Here is a 9,229-nt window from a genome sequence, read left to right as displayed (position 1 = left end):
AATTTGTTTGACGACTGGGATGTTTCTCTTTCCCTTGAAGCAGAAAGTGGAAAAAACAGGCATGACTTCTTTTTTTCCTCTGATTTTTTATTGTGTGCATGATAGGTGTTCAAAGTTTTATTGCAATAGTTGGATAAACCATTTATGCTGTCTACTCTTCATTTATTTGCTCGTAATAGTGGATTGCCATGGATACAATTTGCAGGTGCAATTATCCTCCTGCTGAACTGTACCCAATCTATGCTCAGAAATCAACCACCAACCTTCTTGAGAAGTTTAAGAGCATGCAAATTGATTAAAACGATGATCCAACTGAAAATGGACAGCATGATCATGAGGTACGAAATGCCAACTTCATACAGATTTTTCTAGTGTTGCTAAAATTCTTGAACCGACAATAGGACAATATTGTTATACCTTTATCACTTTTCATCCTCCCGAAACCCATAGGACCAATTTTTTTATTTATTTTACTAGCCCATATCCATATGGTTATAGTTATGGTAATAAATTTATTTCTAATTTTAAGTAGGCCATAGGTATGATAAAGATATTATAGAATTGGACCATTACAAACATCACCTTTTTTATTTTAATCTGCGCGAGCTGAAAGCTTCTGTATATGACTTGCCTGCTTAAACTTTCTCATAGAACTGTTAAGGAGATGTCATGGGTTTAAACTTTGTGAAGATTTTTCAAAAACATTTTGCTGGCCATAAGACTGCTGAAATTATGTATGTAAATTTGGGTGTGAATTTGGCCCATCAAGTATCTTCCTAAGAAGTAAAATGGCGTGTTATTATCAGATTTGTCACTTTACAACTGTTCACTGTAATTCAAAATTGAGATTCTCTCATCTCTCTCCCAGAATAAGATTTTAGAGTTTTGTTTGCATTTTATTCTCTCCAGGAGACTCTGGGGAACAAGGAAAATCATGGACAAGAAGCTGTGGTTGAAGAGGATGCTAGTTCCACAAATGGTATTATTATTTTAGATAGTAAGGAGGATGAAGAAGAATTGGGAGCAAAGGATGAGAACAGTTCACCACAAAAATTGGAAGTTAAAGACGAGAGCACTTCAGCAGATGAATTGGAAGCAAAGGATGAGAACACTTCACCATCCTAAGGTGATGCTTTGCTGAAAGTATGAAGGTATCCCTTGGATTAAATTGTTTTGTTGGACTTTTTTTTCCTTTCCTTGAAGCAAGAATAGTATATATTATTGGTTCTTGTTGCCATTCTGGTCGCTTCCTCTTATACTTTGTTATGGAACTATCATTATGTTCACTACTTTTTTTTTTCTAAGTCAATTTTTTTTTCATCTTCACAAGTCTAGCCATCTCTTCTTTAGCAGGGATCAAGATTTTGATTTATCTAGACACTGGTTTTTGTGTGTTCAAATTTCCTGAATTATCTGTTTATCTACCATGCATGTTTTCCTTGTGAATAATATCTAGATATTTTTCGTGGTGCAGCAAATATTATATTTACATCTAAACTATGATTAATTATTAATGCTAGATATACGACAGTTTCCACACTTGATGCATTTTATATGTGCAATACTTGTTTCAAGTCAAATACCATGCCTGTTTTTAATTATGAATGTTGGCATTGTTTCAAATTTTATATGTAATGTCCTTCCAATGTCAGATATACATTACCATCTATTTAGTATTTAATTTTGTGTAAGAGTCAACTGGTGTTGATTGTTTTGATTTTCTTTACCTCTCATTTTCTCCATTTTTACTTCTGTCCTTATGGTTGAGATATCAGTGAACATAGGATACATTACCAGTTCCACAGGACAAGCTACGTCCAGCTGTTATACGCATATCTTCTGGTGAGAAAAATGTTTCTACTTTAGCTTATTTTTCATTTCTGTCAAAATCCTATGTTATTAATAGCTGTTGTGATTCATTTTTGTTGTGATCGCTGATTAACATTATGTTCTTTTTCCTCTTTTATCTTTAAGACTTGCATTTTCCTCACAACCAGTTTGTGCAATCTTTTCACTAGCTTTAAGCATTGTTGCTATGTCAAAAGTTTGGAGTTTAAACTTTTAAATGAAAATTAGAAACCCTTGTGAGATGCAACCCTTACAAGAAGGAAATTATATGCATTGGTTCTGATGAATTTAGAAGCAACCGTTCGTTCTCTTGTTTTAGCAAAGCCAAGCAACACCTAATTCTTTTACATGCTGAACTAATGATTTAACAAAATATTCAATCTTTATTATATTTGTTTATTTACTCATTTTACTTCTATAAAATTTGGGTTGGTGGAATTTGATCCGTATGTCAGCTGATTTTGACATTTAGACTTAATTCATACAACTTGGTCCCTTCTGAATGATGAGTTCAACTAACCATCATCTGCCACCTATATATAAAATATTGCACTCTTTGTATTATTAAATTAATTTTTCTCATCAGTAATCTGAATTAAGACGATTTTGCCACACTACTGGTGATGTTGCTATGGTAAGTCAGCTAGCATTTAATATTACTCAATTTTTTTGAATTTTTTCCAAAATTCTCTAACAATATTCTTGAAATAATTTGTGATGCAAGATAATAACAATAAAATATTTCTTTGTTTATTTTGCAGATGTGACAAACTTCTATATCTGTCTTTGTTCCTTGCTTTGATTTTGCATTTATGTGATAGATTGCAAAACCTTGTTATGTGCAAGCTAAAAATCAAGGATTCAATATCACAGTGGAGTGATTTCTATGACACATGGGTCCTTTTTTTAACTTTTAAAACAATTGCATCTGCATGTGACACTTGTTGTACTAAAAAATTTCCCTCTTGTTTAAAGATTCAGAGTGTATTTTTTTTTTCATTATGCTTGTAAGTTTAAAAATTGGGATGGCAATCAGGTGTTTAATGGAGTTGTTGATAAAAATTCAGGGGTGTTTTTAAGCTTTCCTTGGTTCTATTTATGTTTTGTTATGACTTGTTTAGATTGAGAATTTAGGTTTTGGGATTTTGAAAAATGGTTTCGCTATCTCATTCTCTAGTTGTAATTCTGAAAAACCAGTTTCAGCTCTTCTTTGGATGCTGATTCAAGTGACATGCATTTGTTTTGTTCAAATTTGATGTTGGTTCTTTGCTAGGCACTTATTTTTGCGAAAGAATTAGCTATGCCTGGAAATGGAGAGAAAGAGTCAAATTTGAGCAAGAAAAACGCTCACAAACTCAGTGATTTATAAGGTAATTTCTTAGTTTTTGTTGGAATAAATTAACAAACAGCAAGCCATTTTAGCTTTTGATGTTCATTACTTAATTGGTATAACTAATGAGAATACATGACAAACTTCTATATCTGTCTTTGTTCCTTGCTTTGATTTTGCATTTATGTGATAGATTGCAAAACCTTGTTATGTGCATAGAGGGAATCATATATTTTGAGAATGGTTTATTTATGGTTTTGCATTTTGAGAATGGGATTAGTCAATGAGTAATGATCTTGAAATTATTACCAGGTCGTTGAGCATGGTCTGGGACATCTGCCATTTACAGAAAAACAGGTGGTCACTCCAACTGGTAAGCTGACAGTCAAATGGAATTTTTTAGTTCTTTGTCCCTTTCAGTTTTCTGTTTTCATTTTTAATGGGTTCCTTCAACTTATATGTGAAAAATTACTTATCATATTGTAACTTTTCTTTTTTTCTTTTTTTAAACAGGAAATTTTTAGCATATGAGTAACATTAGCTTCTTGTCTGAATGTGAGGGCATTAACTGTTTAGCCTCAACAATTAAGTGCCACTACTCATATTAGAAAAGCAAAGCATTATGTTGTCAGTACTGCAAAGCATGCTTAATACTTTTTTTTTCTATTTTTTTATTATTCAAGTGTATTTATCTTAGTACAATACAGTATGTAACTTTATTTTGACATTTGATGTTGCTATTGCTGATTGATTTTGCTATTGCTGTTTTGTTTCTTTATTTTTTTTTGGTGGTGTGTGCTCTGTAGCATTGCATTTAGTTAGCTTAATATTTAGCTCATATTTTCTTGAGTCGTTGCACCAGAATTCCCTTAATCAAGAGCCATATTCTGTCAGAAGTGAATCATGTCTTGTTAACAGAATGATTTTTCAACTGGTTACAGGTCTTTCCCAGAGCTTGGACATCAATTTTGATTTCTCTAGACAATAGTGGCATGTGGAACCTTTGAATAGACAATCTAAACTCATGGTATCTAGGCCAGGAAACGTACATTAGTGTTGTAAACTCTGAGTTTGTGAGAAGAATTGCAGAAGCAGCAGAAAGTAAGTTCAATTCAATTTCGTTTTCTGGTTTTAGATATGCAACACACATTTTATTGTTTTTTCCTCTTTTTTATTTCTATTTAATGTGATAAACATTTCCAAGTCTATACTTTACATTTATTCAATAAGACCAAATAAGAAAAGAAGAAGACAGAAAAAAGTCTACTGTTCTTAAAGATTATAAAAATCTGAAATCATCAATTACTGAAGTCAACATATTTTATATTTATTACACTCTTTGTTTCAAGGATGGAATCATGAAACTATACAATTAATTTCAGTCACATGAAAATGATGATTTTTTTGGACATTTGAGTTGGAATATGTTTCTTTATGTTAAGTTTGAACCATTAATGAATATAGTTTTATTTTGTCTCTCCATCTTTTTACTGTCAATTCTAAGTGCATTTTGTTTGCTTTGTTGCTAAAATTCAATTAATACATTGTTTCATATTGCATTTTCACAGATCAAAAACTCACAAGCCAGGCCCATGAAATTGTTGGACGAATTAACGGCAGATTTGGAACATTGACAGCTGTTCCAATACATCACTTGGTTCGTTTATGGCCATCTTAGTCAGTAATTACTATATGAATGGACAATTTATATCTCACTATATTCTTTTTGGGCTATTTGGTATTTGGACAAATGTTTTAAGTGTTGTTGATAGTTGTGTATACTGAACTGTATCTTATCATTGTTAGATTAAGCAATCACTTGTTTAGACACAATGGTTCTATATTTCAAATGGTATAGGCTTACCTGGTACGATTAAAATAGGACCTTGAGAGTGTTAAGCTTGGTATAGATCACATCAGTGACCCATCTATGTGGTATCTTGATGAGTAGGTCACATCATTGTGCCCCATCTTTGTTTTTTTCTTGAATTGAACCTCAGTTTCTCATGCCAGTGCGTCAACTAAATGTCTAAACATAAAAGCTAATAAGCTATATGTATTTTCATTCATATGATATTTATACACTCCAATTTTGCTATGATTATTTCTCACATGTTAGATGTAACTTTCTAGTTCCTAAGGAGTAACGACTGTGTACTCTTTCTGATCCTATCTTTCTTTCTTTACAGGATCGCTCTCTTGATTTCCATGCTTTTTATGTGCTCTATATGCTGTCACAGGTACAATTTTTTGTTCTTTTTAATCTACTCTCAGATTATTTTTACTCCGCAATGATGCATTCCAATTTTCTTACTTAATTTATTTCTGCGCATACCTTTTTTCTCTTGATTTTCTTATTGTAAACTTACCTGCCCCCTCTCTTTCCCTACTTCCTTTGGGGTTTGAAAAAGCTATCTTAAAAGTCATCTTTTACATCATATTAGCTATCTGTTTCTTTGGATATAAAAAATATCTCTGAATATTGTTGCTAAGAAACTCTGAGAATGAAAGACAGAGTGCTGAGGTACATGACAGGGAGATATTTAATATATTTGTTATTAGTTTTAGAAAGATCCCATACTTGTATTTGTGAAGTTATAGATGGACTATAATTTCCTAATAATGATGCAATTAAAGGCTATTTGCGCGCTAATAATCGATTGCTCATACTGGTATGATTTTATATGAAGCTTCATTGTAGTGGAATTGTTACTCTCTGATAGATTCACTCTCTATATTTATAGCATATGTACTTTACTGGTTAGTGGTTACAAATCGTTTTGGAGATAAAATAATTAACTTTTGTCTACCCTTGAAGCCCAATACCTTGATCAATTCTGTATTTGTCCATTACTGTACAATTCTGTCTACAAAGACAGCAGTTATTCTTTGGGAAAAGCTATCCTGGCTACTAAAATAGACATGCTGCATAATAGCTTTTTGTTTGGTTGTTTATTCTAGGTGTCAATATCTCTATTTGTGTTTGGGTTTGGATTGTGTTAAAGGGATTTTCAATATCTCTCTTGATGTTGCAAAATAGTATTTGATTCATAACTAGAAGGGATCCTTCTCTGACAATGATTTTGGTCCAGAATTGTTGGTTAATAAAACTTCCAAGTTTAGTCTGTTGTGTTTTCTCTCTCTGTTTTTTTTTTTTGGCAGTGGTTTTGATCATAAAGCACACTCTGCTACTGATTTTTGTAGCTTAGTTTATTGTGGTGTTCTATTTGTGTTTCTCTTTTATGAGTTTCTTATGGCTTGTTGGACTTAGTCTAAATACATGGTCATTCTCTTTATTTAATCTCTCAAACTATTTCAGACTAATGAATTGGCACAACCATTTATGCTCTTTATTGCTTCTTTTTTAGTAAGCCTAATCACATGTTTGCCTTGCACACATATAATATGAGTGTCATCTAGATTCTAGGCCATTGGATCTTATATATATCTTACATCACGCAGTTATGTTTATATGCACACAAGCATATATAGTGCTCTTTATTACTGTTATGATTGGAATAGTATGGTACATATATAAATTTTGTTTAACTTCTCTATCGTTTCCTTCCTCTCTTTCTCTTTCACACATATACATGAACACATGGTGGGGCTGTATCATTGGGACACCCATTAGGATGCAGTGGAGCTCGTATCTTGGTCACATTGTTAGGGGTAATCTATAAGCTTCCCTTCTCTTTCAATGCATTCCTAGTTTGACATTCTAATATCATTTATATAGTTCTCTAGTTTTGTTTACATGTTTTCTTAATGATCTAAAGTCATAGTTCGTGGTCATATCTAAGCTTATGCTTTCTACATATACTCATGTGAAGTGATCTCGTGTTTGTCATTTATTCTTTTAAATTTCTGTTGAGAGTTTAGCTGTGGAATAAAAGAGACATTGGTAACTATTCTCTCTCTGATATATTTTACTTGGAATTTCTGAAATAAGAATAATGTTGTTGCAGGTATTGAGACATAAAAAGGGAAAGTACGGGGTTTGTGTCATATGCAACGGTGGCAGGGGAGCTTCTTCACTTGTTCTTGAGGTCATGTAAGACCTGTAATTGTTTTTGAGCTTATCTTGATTGAATTCTCCTGATCCAACTGACTGTTTTGAGTCATCAGACTCATCACCATAGAGAAATTCTCTACTGATTCTCTCTTATTTTATTGTTCATCTGAAAATTCCCTAGCTCCTTCTTGATAGCTCTCTTATTTTATTGAACTAAAACAGATAAGTATTTATCTTAGTTTTCTATTTTCTTCTTTTGAAGTTTTCAATGTATCATTTAAGAAAAGACTGTAAGTTTGTTGTTGTGGTGGTGAGAACTTTTGTTCTTAATAATAAAAGGACTTTTTTTTTTACAATGTGCAGGTATATTGAGATGATTTCTTTGGAGCAATTCTTGACAACATTTCTAGTTGAGTCCTTTAGAATGGAAGAATGTATTTCACTAATTTTTGTATACATTTCTTGTTTTGTATTTAGTGATAAAGGAATCTGAATTGGGCATAAATTATGTTGTAATATGATTTCTTAAGCCTAGACTAGTAGACTACATATTGTAATTACATTTGAGTAATTAATAAAAATCTATTTATGTTACCTTATTTGGCTTCAATTTTCATATTTGTTTTCCTAGTTTTGTGTAAGTAAAAAAAGATTATGTTTCTCTAAGCTAATATAACACATGTGTTATACTAAAGTGTAGTATAACACAACAAAAGTGTTATACTAAAGTGTAGTATAACACAAAAAAAGTGTTATATAATCGACTATAAATAACATAATTAAACACTTATCTATATATTAAAATAACACAAAAATTGTGTTATCGTTGACAGTACAATAACACATCTGTATAACACTGATAAAGTGTTATGTAAAGTGCCCTGACCTACAATAACATAGTCGGTCTTAACACATCAGAAAGTGTTATCGTATGTTTTATTAACACATTTTTGGTGTTATTAAAAGCATTTTTTCTTGTAGTGCACATGTGTGGATTTTCTACACATTTTATAATTTCCTTTTATTTTATATAATTGAGTAATTTAATTTAAATAAAAAAAATAAAATAAAAGAGGAAAAGGGAAGGTGATGGACGATTTGGTGTAGGAAAAGGAAATGGCTTATTTCCTTTATATTATTTTTCAATCAATTAGACATGATTTTGGGGAATTATAGCTAATATTGGGTAAGGGAAATTTTACAATTTTAATTCAATTAAATCACTCTTTATTATAAAGGATTTTTAGGCTTAATTAGATGAGTGGATTAGGGAAATTACCATCTATTTTGGGTGAGGCTTTATGAGGAAAATAGGAATTAAAAAGGACACATGAAGGAAAAGAGGCCATTTGGCCGTGACCTAGAGAGAAGATAGAGAGAGAGAGTGGCGTGCTAGAGAGAAGGGGCTGCCATTTCTAGAGAGAAGGAGAAGAAGAAAGAAAGGAAGAAGAAGAAGAAGAAGAAGAAGAAGGGTTCAAGCTAGGGTAAGGCTCTTGTTTGTTTTAAGATTTTCCTTATGTTAAATCTAGTATTTTGAATTGGGTTGTCTCTAACTTTTGTTCATCTTCTTCTCCATCTTGATATCCAAAAAAATACAACCCCTAGGGTTTGAGCAAGGAGGTGCTTCTAGATTGGATTCTTGATTTCTATCAAGAGAGGTATTGAAATCCCTCCCTCAATTTTGTGGTTAATGGTTTTGATGACTAATATTATTAGAGGGACTATGGTTGAAGGGGATTTGTGTTTTGGGTAGGAAAATAGGTTACTTTGTGTTTTTGTTATCTTGTTGATAATGTGTTATTTTGATCTTGCATGAAGGGTATTATGCTTTAATGTATAAAAGGGTTTTGGTGTTGATTTTTCTATGTATAATGATTAGTGATAATTTATGAATGCATATATGGAGATTTCGGCCTAGGCATATCTAAGGATCACATTTAGATTTTTTGTTGTGTTTTGTGATTTTCAATATATTAGATCCATGTTTTAGGACCTATGTAATTTGGGTATAATGATAATTGGTAATCTTGATAATT

General features: G+C 31.8%; 1 long non-coding RNA gene across 2 annotated transcripts; it reads left to right on the top strand.

The window, feature by feature from the left end:
• The first annotated feature begins 208 nt into the window (after positions 1-208).
• On the top strand, positions 209-7,787 carry LOC133818917 (uncharacterized). Of its 2 annotated transcripts, none has more exons than XR_009886162.1 (11): positions 209-338; positions 910-1,151; positions 1,776-1,842; positions 3,122-3,218; positions 3,491-3,551; positions 4,120-4,279; positions 4,747-4,835; positions 5,368-5,418; positions 6,813-6,850; positions 7,147-7,227; positions 7,557-7,787. It is a non-coding gene; the product is annotated as an uncharacterized LOC133818917 (long non-coding RNA). The 2 variants fall into 2 exon arrangements; XR_009886161.1 differs by having other exon boundaries at positions 7,147-7,232.
• The last annotated feature ends 1,442 nt before the right edge of the window (positions 7,788-9,229 follow it).

Source organism: Humulus lupulus, chromosome 2 (assembly GCF_963169125.1).
Source record: "Humulus lupulus chromosome 2, drHumLupu1.1, whole genome shotgun sequence".
NCBI classification, from domain to species: domain Eukaryota; kingdom Viridiplantae; phylum Streptophyta; class Magnoliopsida; order Rosales; family Cannabaceae; genus Humulus; species Humulus lupulus.
The sequence above is the reverse complement of the archived record's forward strand: the minus strand, read 5'-3'. Positions and strand labels throughout refer to the sequence as shown.